Raw genomic sequence first — 11,993 nt, forward strand, 5'->3', positions numbered from 1 at the left:
GGCCGGACCTTGCCTGTGTATTAATGAGACAGCAATGTCTCTTTGCATTTGCCATCTTTACAAGCTTCTGTACAGTCTGCTGACTTTATGTATATGATAGTATACCCATACCTCCTGTGCCAATTTAGATGGGACAGTCCTGATTTCAGCAAGTGTCAGGACTATTGTGCAGATTCTACTACAGTTATGAGATTTGTCCTGCCAACTGATGCCCTTTTGATTCAACTGGCGATGCTGACAGACAGCGGTAAGAAGTCAAGGTGCCCAGATTGGGTGTTGGTAGAAGATTCACTAAATTTCACCAAAACATATATATATATATATATATATACATATATATATTGCGATACTTGGGGTAATTAGCTTGGTAGACTAGTGTCAGTGGTACAGTGATTAGGTGCAGAATCAGATTCCACACATGGCATTCCAGTAAAACAAATGAACGTGGTGCTTTACTTCCAGCATAATCAGGAACAAACAGAAAATAATAAATGCCTAGCCCTTTCTTAGGGCACTAGCTCACTTCTTGAACCCTCTCTACAGAAGCAGCTACTCTGCATGAAAGTCTCTCACAGTCTCTGAGATTGGTGGTCCTTCCTGCCACATGCAGGACTGGACACTGGCATCCTGGCCTGGTATAGCTTCCTTAGCTTGTTGGCTGCCGCCTCTCACAGTCTGGCCTGCTTCCTTGCAGGTACCATGGCTCAGTCCCAAAGTTGGATAGCCTTCCCTGTATCTCACAGGTCTAGGCTCAGGCCTCCTGGCCCTCACTGGCTTGCTAGCACAGTGAGCTCTGTCTGACTGGTCTGCCTCAGTCCTCCCTGGACTGAGTTCACTCGGCAGCCCTTACACCTCTTCCCAGAATCCTTTTCTTCTCTGTGTGGGTGGATCTCTCCTGCTCCACACAGAATCTGCTGCTCACCAGCTCCATCTCTGGTGATACTGCCACATATCACCCTCCCCAGCTTGAAACCCCTGGGTTCAGCGATATGGGTCGAGGCATTCTCATGACGATGTCCCTCTTCACTCTCCTCATGAGGCAAATCCACCGCATTCACGGTCATACAAACTCTTGCGACCTCTGGGGATCTCATCCTCCAGATTCCAGAATTTATTTTCCTCCTAACTTTTTTCCTCACTTTGTGGTACTTCTTGCTTTCTATATGAAGCACTTGAGATTCAGTCTTGAGCATGTCAAGCTTTAAGGATTTCAGCCACATTTTCCCATAGTGCCCTACTTCCTCATAAACAAATTCAGCAGAATTGCAAGTTCCATCCTGCTTGCATGAAGACATTGTTTCACACACCTGAGTATTATTCTTCACAAGACTCTCAGAATTAACCTTTTTTATGGTTCTGCTTTGCACTGCAAAACTGTGTGATTGCGTCACATTCACATCACTCTGAATCCACGGCAACAAGAGAGTCTCATCCTTTGAAGCCATCACTATCTCCGCAGACTTCTGTACATGCTGTACCTTTGCTTGACAGGTCATGCGATCACCATCTGTATACGTCAGTTTTTTATCATCAACTTCAGACACGGTTTTGCCATCTGGACCCGTGTCTCTTTGGGAGGACTTCACACCCTCAGCTATCAGTGTAAGCTGGAAGTCACTGCAAGGACTCTCATCCACTTTTCCAAGACAGACTTTTAGGGAATTTCCCAACTTTGATACAACTATTTCAGACACTGCCACTTTTAATACACATTGCAACTCCAGTTCTTTGGTATTCTTCTTCGCTTGGAATCTTTGCAACTGGTCCTGTGTACTTAGCAGACACTTTTCAAGGTTCTTCTTCTGTTCTTGCAACTTCCACGCCCTGCCATGGGCAAGGTTAAGCTCTCTCTCCAAAGATTCACTTTGCTTTGCAGCTTTATGTGCCCTTTTGAACCTTTAAATTTGCCTGAACTGCCAATATTTGGTGATACACAATATTTATTAGCATAATATGCAAACATTCTTTAATAATTGAATAAGTTAATTCGCCAGGCCCTTTTACTTCTTTGATGGGAGTTATAAATCTCCATGTTTTTAAACCTAACCGTTGGAGAGAACAATAGTTCTGCTTTTTGTGTATGATACATTGTTTGTCTTTTTGTTTGTCTATAGTTGCTCTTGTTTTTTAATAAATATAGAATAAAAGTTAATTCTTAACAGGACATCTTAGTCATAACTCTAAACCTTTGTGTGCCCCCAAAAAGAGTCCTTCTTCTTTCTTCTTGATTTGGTTTATATGTTATAAACAGACTCTGGGGAGCACCAGGGACTTACCAATAATACAGATCCAACAGACTAAAGTCTCATGATCAATTTGGTAATATATTGCAAATATTTGTAAAAGTCCTTACAAGGTTTCTTAGAGAGATACACTAGTCATATCATTCTAGCAGGATTTTTTCAGTGCGGTTTCCAAAATATTTCTTTGTGCATACTTTGCAGCTTTATGCAAACTTTCCTCCAGGAATGCATTTCTTTCCGTCATACATTCTGAAACTGCTCTAGCTGCAGCTAAATCGGATTGGAGAGTTTGTACTTGCACTTTACAGTTGACTTCAAGACGGACCATCTCCTTCTCTTTTCCTTCACTGTCAGTTTCCCACTGAGCGCGAGTCTGCAGCATCTGGAGATACTTCTCTTTTACTTCACAGAACTCTTTAGCCAGAGAACTTTTCTCCAATTCACAATCTTTAAGTTTTACTTGTGTGGTGACAATTAAAGAGTCTTTTCCTTTTAACACCAGAGCCATATCCGCCACTTTCACTTGTGCGCGCTCTGCATCACTCTGGACATCTTCTTACAATTCTTCCACTTCCTGCTGAAGTACCACACACTTTTGCTGCAATTCCACAACATTCTGCTCTAATACGTCATTCTTTGCTAGGAGCGCATCATTCTCATACTTTGCAACACATTGGAAAAATGTAGCTTCCTCAAGGCGTTCAGACATAGCTGCCAATTTGAGGTCTGTCTCTTTAAGAACTTCACGTTTTTTTATTTCTTGCTGCTCAACTGCTATTTTCAAAGTGGACAGTATTCACTCCGTAATTTCTTTTCAGCTTGTTCATTAACATTTCTCTCATCAGCTAATTGCTCCATTACGTCATGAACCTTCCCAGCAAAATACGCATTACCTTCATTCAAAACTTTACGCATATTGTCAAATTCTTACAGGCTGATATAGTCCTTTCTGGATGGTCCTTGCACCATACCCTGAGGACTTTCTTTTTGGGCCTTGAGCTTTGCCCACTGGTGCTTATTGGCTTCTTGCGGAGCTGCTGTAACCATCCGCAAGGCCTTCACCATGTCATCCATGTTATCTGATGATTTAGAAGTGAGGCAGGGTTCAGCTTGAATAGATATCAGCACCATGAAGAGCCTAGAACCGCAGTCTTTTCTCACCAAAATAAATTGGGTGTCTGTCCCTTTAAATTTTAAACACTTTTTTTTTTTTTTAGCACAGTTCTTTCACTTGTAACAACACTTGACTTTCAATTGTATTTACAGCACAATATAACACAGCGCCTGCTTTCACTTCTGTGGAACTACAATGTCCAGCAATCAACATAGCACTTGCTCTTTTCTTTGCAAGAGAAATGTCCAGGCCACATAATTAGACACACCTTGTCTTAATGAGCTTGATTTCAACAGAATAAACCACACAACTTCTTTTAACCTTTCCAATGTTGAAGAAAGTGCACAACTTTTAGCAAACTTTGTAGCACGGTTTTCAAACATGCATACAACTTTTCCATGAAATATTTTAAAACAGATTTTATCTTCACTCACCAACCTGATGAGCTTTGCACTGTTGAATCCACTATGCAGGTGCAGTAAACATCCATATTTCCATTAGCTGCTGTAATCCACTTTCTGTGCAGATAGAAGCATTCAAAATTTGTCAGATGTACAGTGTAAACACGGCCAAGAGCTTCTGTTGCTCTGATACCAGGATGACTGTGTACTTCCTAGTTGCTGGATCGCACTATGAAATCCACAGCAACTACTTCCAGTTCCTTGTGCAGCTGTTTCCGGCTTTCAGGGTTTCTACGGTGTATAAGATTCATCCAATCGGTTTTACCCTTCAGGGGCTGACAAAGGAATGAACCGGACGTAGCCTCAGTGCGGTCCAGCAACCAAGGAGGTAGACAAAAAAGTTTGGTCACCACTGTTGACACCATTTAGTTGTGAAATAAATAAAAATTTGTGCTGCAGAGCTGCGTTTTTGCATCCCAGCATAGTTGCCATCTTTATGGGCCTGACTGTAAATCAGATGGATCTCTCCTCATGGATACAGATATTAATTTTTACCATATTCAGACTCAAATCAATAGTGGTTCCTCAGTGCAGGTTTGCTGACTGTGTCAGCAGTGCAGGGGTGTTCTCAAAGCAGGGTGCTGGCGATGTTGGAAATGCGGGAGTGCCAGTGGTGTCCTCAGTGCAGGTTTGCTCACTGTGTTGGCGGTGCAAGGGTGTTATCAATGCAGGGTGCCGGCAGTGTCGGCAGAGCGGGAGTGACAGCGGTGTCCTCAGTGCATGTGTGCTGACAGTGTCGGCAGTGCAGGGGTGCTGGTGGTGTCCTCAGTGTGGGAGTGTCGGCAGTGTGGGGGTCGCTAACGGTGTCCTGAGTATGTGGGGCAGTGTTGCAGGGGTGCCGGCAGTGTCAGCAGCGGTGGTGGTTTCGGCAGCGGGGGATGCTGTCAGTGGAGGTGCCGGCGGTGTCGGCAGCGGGGGGTGCCGGCGGTGTCAGGCAGCGAGGGATGGCGGGCGCCATCTTCTTTTGCTTCCTGTGTGCATATTAAATGGGCTTAACGCTGATTGGCTGAGAGCCGTTACAGACGGCTCTCTCAGCCAATAAGCGTTAAGCCCACTGAATACAATACCTCATGACCTGACAGCGGCATCGCAAGGTTTTGCCTCTGGTGAGGGATCCGGGGCAGGCAGTGAGATCCGAGCTTGGCTCGGATCGCCCCGGATCCCCGAAATTCGGGTGGATTCGGTTCTCTGAGAACCGAACCCGCTCATCCCTAATAAATTCATACAGCATTTAAAAAGGTACTGTAAACTCCATGCAAGAGCCATAGTAAATGATGTTCAGATACTTAGATTATATGCTACAGAATAAAATTCCATAATTCCTTAGTATGTAGCAAAATGCATGTTATAAAATCAAATTATGAAATGTAGCAAAAATAAAATGTTAATATTTTTATTATTGACCTTGCAGATGGCCCAAGAAGAATGGTGTCCAAATCTGCATCTAACAATAAACCAAACAGGACAATGCTTTTATTCTTCTTTGGTGTTTTAGGTGTAGAACCATGAGAGATCTTGGCTTGTAAACTGTGGGCTAAGGGCCTAATTCAGACCCGCTCGCGAGCGCTGAGTGCTCGCAAGCGGGTCGATGTTGCCCAAGTGCGCATGCGCACGACGGAGGCGGCTCCGTCGTGCGCATGTGCGAGACCCGAATAACGATGGCCAAGTCGTCGTTATGGGTCTCGCACCAAAGGGGGCGTGCTGTCAATGGTGATTGACAGCACGCCCCCTTTGGTGGGCGTGCCGGGGGCGTGGCTGCCCAGACGGAGGCTGATAGAGCCAAAAGCACTCCAGGGCTTGCGGCAGCGAGACCCTACCGCAAGGGTCTCATCGCAAACCCGATGGTCGCGATGGTCTTGACCATCGCGACCATCATTTTGGCCGCTCGCTATAGCTGTGGGTGGTCACCCACAGCTATGCGAGTGGCCAGGAGGCCGCTCCAAATAGGAGGAGAGATGGCCCTGATTCAGAGCGAGCGCTCTGTCAGAGCGTCCGGCTCTGAATCATGGCCTAAATCCTTTTCTAATTCTGTACCTGACCTGTAGAGGGCGAATGCTATGCAAAAATTAACAGTAATTCAATTCGATTTCAAATTTTTTTAGTTGCCTCTGCCGTGTTTTAAATAATACGCTCGTATGTAAAAATGTCATGATCTTGGCTTGTAAACTGTGGATTTGTATAGAAAGACAGAATGACAGAAGGACTCATTTTAATTTTTATATAGTAGATATGTAACACAATGTGAATATATATTAATTGAGTTAATGGATCTCTCCACACCTTTATAATGTCCAATCCAGGTTCAATAGCTTGATGTAGTCCACAGAAATTAAATGTATAAATCACGCATGTAGCATACACTGGAATCAATCATGCAAGTGGCCAGATGGCTACCCTCTTCAAAAGATTACAGTTGGAGTCCCGTGAGGGTAAATGATTGTATATGGTCCGAGATGTAACAGCGTCTAGCATAATGCTCACCCCACAGGTTCAATCTGTATCCCAGAGGAGTCCTGCTGTATTCCGGCCGTGGGTGTCCCAAGCCTGCAAATTGGCACCAGCCGTCCGTCAGCTGGAACTGTGTCTCGCGGCAGTGTGCAGTGTATCAAGAGATACCATCACGTGAACAACACATCAGCGTCCTGGATATCAGGGTTTAGTGGATAGACGTCTTGGTCTTATAAATCACAGCTGGGGGATTCCTCTGACGCGTTTCACCCCTGAAATTGACGGGGGCTTTCTCAAAGAGTCTGGCACCTAGGGGTGTCTGAGACACAAAGGGTGCCATGAACCAAGAAAGTTTGAGAAACACTGAACTAGGGTATATGCTCCAATTCCACCTGGTGCACTACAACGCTTGGTTAATAAAGCTAAGAACTGATCAAGCTGTTTCACATGTGGACTAACCACCACCAGCACTTTTGCTGCTCACATCACCTTTACAGCATGCACTGTCAGTACTCCCAGGGCTCAGAGTAATGTTAGGAGCCCCAACTCTGCTAATAGGTTATGAACCCAGTGTCCTAACCCTGGTCACTCTACTATTAGGTTTTGGGCATAGTGTCCTAACTCTGGTAACTCTGCTAATAGGTTATGTGACCAGTGTCCTAACCCTGGTCACTCTAATAGGTTATGGGCCTAGTGTCCTAACACTGGTCATTGCTACTAGGTTATGAGCCCAGCGTCCTAACCCTGGTCACTCTGCTAATAGGTTATGGGCCTAGTGTCCTAATCCTGGTTACTCTCCAAATAGGTTATGAGCCCAGCGTCCTAACCCTGGTCACACTGCTAATAGGTTATGGGCCTAGTAACTGAACCCTGGTTACTCTCTCAACAGGTTATGGGTCCAGTGTCCTAAGCCTGGTCATTCTGCTAATACAGGACCTCTAAACTGGATTAGAGTTCAAATCCTTTTACAGCAAGGAAAAGGCTGATGCCATCCTGCAACACCCAGGTAAATGTTCCCTCTTCACCTCTTAATCTCAAATATTCCATCCCACCATTGGCATTAATGCACATGATACGATTGTGTACCTGCAGATGCGACTCACGATCCCGGGCCGACATATCGGGCGGTCCGGACACACAGGGCGATCTGGTGGCCGACCACTTGATATGCCGGCCCACGCAGCATAGCGCTGCATATACAGTAAACATCCTTATTTCCATTAGCTGCTGTAATCCACTTTCTGTGCAGATCTTGTTGCGTAGACCTGTGTGCGTAGATTCTTTATGGCCGCATTCTCCACCATATGTGATACTTGGGGTAATTAGCTAGGTAGACTAGTGTCAGTGGTGCAGTGATTAGATGCAGAATCAGACTCCACACATGGCATTCCAGTAAAACAAATGAATGTGGTGCTTTACTTACAGCATAATCAGGAACAAACAGAAAATAATAAATGCCTAGCCCTTTCTTAGGGCACTATCTCACTTCATGAACCCTCTCAACAGAAGCAGCTACTCTGCATGAAAGGCTCTCACAGTCTCTGAGATTGGTGGTCCTTCCTGCCACATGCAGGACTGGACACTGGCCTCCTGGCCTGGTATAGCTTCCTTAGCTTGTTGGCTGCCGCCTCTCACCGTCTGGCCTGCTTCCTTGCAGGTACCATGGATAAGTCCAAGAGTTGGATAGCCTTCCCTGTATCTCACAGGTCTAGGCTCAGGCCTCCTGGTCCTCACTGGCTTGCTAGCACAGTGACCTCTGTCTGACTGGTCTGCCTCAGTCCTCCCTGGACTGAGTTCACTTGGCAGCCCTTACACCTCTTCCCAGAACCCTTTTCTTCTCTGTGTGGGTGGATCTCTCCTGCCCCACACAGAATCCGCTGCTCACCAGCGCTATCTCTGGTGATACTGCCACAATGTATATATAATACATACAGTGTGTATATATATATATATATATATATATATATAATAGAAAAAATGGGGTGCACTCACCAGTCTTCAGAAAAAGAGTCCTTTATTAAATATACATTCATAGCAGGATTACAGCATATCTACATTTCGGTCTTTCCTGGACCTTTGCCAAGATACCAGTATCTTGACAAAGGTCCAGGAAGGACCGAAACGTAGATATGCGTTAATCCTGCTATGATGTATATTTAATAAAGGACTCTTTTTCTGAAGACTGGTGAGTGAACCCCATTTTTTTCTATTTTTTATCCTTATTATTATTATTATCCTTTATTTATATGGCGCCACAAGGGTTCCGCAGAGCCTTACATAATACATAAACAAATGCGCACACAAAAGAAAAGTACATAGACAAATGAGCACACAAGAAAAACAGTTAACAGTACAACCAACACAGGACAAATACACATACATTGCTGCATAACACTTAAATAAGCAGCATGGTGTCAGCAACCAAGGGTTAGATGCTGTTGTAAATTAAAGTAGGAGTAAGTGAGGGAGAAGCACATGAGAGAAGAGGGCATTGCTCGTGAGAGCTTACATTCTAAAGGGGAGGGGGCAGACAAACAAGAGTGACACAGGTGGGCTTGATTGTGAGGAAGGAACATGGAGTAGTGGGTTAGGATGAGAGCTGGAAAGCTTTGAGAAAGAAAGGGGTCTTGAGAGCCCATTTCAAGGTTAGAAGCCAAGAAGCAAAGTTAACATGGAATTTTGAGTTAAGGCCACAGGGACAAGGAAAGGCAGCTACTCGAGGAAATTGGAAAAGGCAACTGATATGAGCATTGAATGCTAATAATGAAATGGAGAGTTTAGAAGGTAAGAGTTGGTGGGAGTGACCAGATGATAGAAGTACCCCAACACCAACAATGTGGCAACCTCCAGGCCAGGGAGTGTGAAAGAGGCTCCCAAAGGAGATAGCTGCAGGAGAAGTGGTGTCAGATGGGTAAGTCCAGGATTTGGTGATGGCTAGAAGATTGAAGGAGTTGAATATGAATCAGTAATGTACAGGGACCAGTAGATTATAGACAGGACTGGCATTCCAGAGGAGACAGGAGAGAGGAACAGAGTTGGGAGGAGAGAGTAGGAGATTGTTAGGGTTGCTGTAGCGTGGGGTTGAGATTGATTTAGAGCAGGGGGAGGAGAGTGTGGGTACGTGGTGGGCTTCTGAGTGAGGAAGGGTGACAGCAGGTGGTGGGCAAGGTGGAGGTTTAGTGTGGTGTGGGTTGAGAAGAAGAGGTGTAACTTTTAGAAAAGGTAGGGTGCAGGACTTATGAGTTATGGGAGATACGGTGGAGAGTACTAGATGGGATGAAGGGAGATAGAGGAGAGGAGAAAGTGGAGGAGACTATGGAGGGAGAAAAGAAATGGGAACTGGTGGTAGAGGAGAGTATTATGTAGCTTCTGAGTGAGGAGGGGAGTAGAAGAAAAGAGGCATTGCGTAGATGAGGGATAGGGGGGGAAGAAAACAGCAGCAGTAGTGATGAGAGTGAGATACAGGAAAAGTACAGTTAAAATGTCTAAAAATTAGATAAAAGGAAGAACAGTGGCCCTGATTCAGAGCCAGACGCTCTTACAGAGCGCTCACTTTGAATCAGGGCCGTCCCTTCTCCTTTTTGGAGCGGCCTCCTGGCCGCTCGCATAGCTGTGGGTGACTACCCACAGCTGTAGCGAGCGGCCAAAATGATGGTCGCGATGGTCTTGACCATCGCGACCATCGGGCTTGCGACGAGACCCTGCGGTAGGGTCTCGCTGCCGCAAGCCCTGGAGTGCTTTTGGCTCTATCAGAACCAAAAGCACTCCCACTGACATCACTAGTGATGTCAGTGGGGCCGGACGCCTCTGTCTGGGCAGCCCCGCCCCCAGCACGCCCACCAAAGGGGGCGCTCTGTCACTCACCATCGACAGTATGCCCCTTTTGGTTCGAGACCCATAACGACAGCTTGGCCGTCGTTATTCGGGTCTCGCGCGTGCGCACGACGGAGCCGCCTCCTTCGTGTGCATGCGCACTTGGGCAACATCGACCCGCTTGCGAGCGCTCGCGAGCGGGTCCGAATCAGGCCCAGTGTTAGTAGATGTAAAGGCACAACTACAAGAGTATATAATAAACAAAATTAGTTTAAAGGTGTTAAAGTTGCAGGACTTTAAATTAAGGATAAATCATTCTTATAGATGAGAACGTGTTTAAAAATGGTAGATACTACAGTGGTGTAGAGATAAATTGGCAGCAGTATAGGAATAATAACAGTGTAGGATCAAAAAACATACATTAAAAAATTAAAATACTGCAATCCACCTGGTAGTTGCTTGCAATGCTGAAGCGGGCTGTTGGCATAAGGTGTGTTCAGGTTATAATGAAAGCTGGTGGCTGAGTTGCAGGGTATCCAGAAGCTCATAAAATCCTTTTCAAGTTGTAAAGAGTTATTTTTTAAATGTTATCCTCCTATCTTCTTCCTGTTTAACTCTTGTATAACTCTTTAAATTATGCTGTGCATGTAATACCACTTAGAAAAAAACCCACTTTGAAATAAAAACCTACAGTATGCAGCCTTAAACAGGCCTGCAGCCTGAAACATACTGAGTATATAGTAAAGCATACATGTATAGTCACTGATTACACCCCAACCCCCAATAACCTCACCCACACCAGATACAAGTCATAAAATTCTAATACAAACAGACCCTAAACAGCATCCCATCTTGCCGACATTCAGCTCCCTCCTTCCGGGAGGGGGCTGAATGTCAGTTTACAGGGGGGGCGTGGCCGCACGGTAATGTTGTTGAGGGGGCGTGGCCAGTGCGGTCCGGGGGCGTGGCCGCGAGATCGCGCTCTGCCCCCTCTTCACAATGCCGGAGTAAACGGCATTGTAAAGCGGGGGGCAGGGCCACAATTCAGCGCGAATCGCATCACCGGGCCCCCCGCTGCGGGGGTTTTGCTAGTAACTCTGCGGGGGGTTAGGGAGGGATGGTGACTTGCGGGAGGCTTGCCTGCCTTCCCGGGGGGTCGGGAGCGGCACCCGATAATAGGGAGGCTCCCGGCCAAATCGGGAGGGTAGGCAAGCCTGCATCCCATCTATCTAGGAGTTAAAAAATAGTAAAATTGCAAGACCTTAAGTCACTCTGGTTTTTGCAGACACTAATTAATAACAAAATACCTTTAAAATCAGTATAATCATACAGCAATTGTATTTCTATGTCAGCTGACTGGTCCCAATAGATTACCTATAAAATCAGTATAATTATACAGCAATGGTATTTCTATGTCAGCTGACTGGTCCCAATAGATTACCTATGAAATCAGTATAATCATACAGCAATGGTATTTCTATGTCAGCTGACTGGTCCCAATAGATTACTGTATGCAGCCTTAAATAGCCCTGCAGCCTGAAACCTACGGACGTTTCTTGATAGACTCCCCTTTGGGTAGCTACCCCAGCAACTGGATTCTGAGACATGAGTGTGGACACATTGGGAACTGTATATATATATATATATATATATATATATATATATAAATATATATATATATATACATCCAATGCAGCGGCACTCGTCTAACCTTTTCTTAATAACACAAACACAGATCCAGTTTATCAATGTTTCAGGTTTATTGCAACCTGTCATCAACCCTAGTTTGTGTTATTAAGAAATGGTCCGACGAGTGCCCGCTGCATTGGATGCATATTGCCTGGAAAATTCTACTACTGGCACCACGGCGATACTTTTTATTTAGCGCCAATATATATTGGACTGTATATATAT

Source organism: Taudactylus pleione, unplaced genomic scaffold (genome assembly GCF_031769625.1).
Source record: "Taudactylus pleione unplaced genomic scaffold, aTauple2 ptg000122l, whole genome shotgun sequence".
NCBI lineage: Eukaryota > Metazoa > Chordata > Amphibia > Anura > Myobatrachidae > Taudactylus > Taudactylus pleione.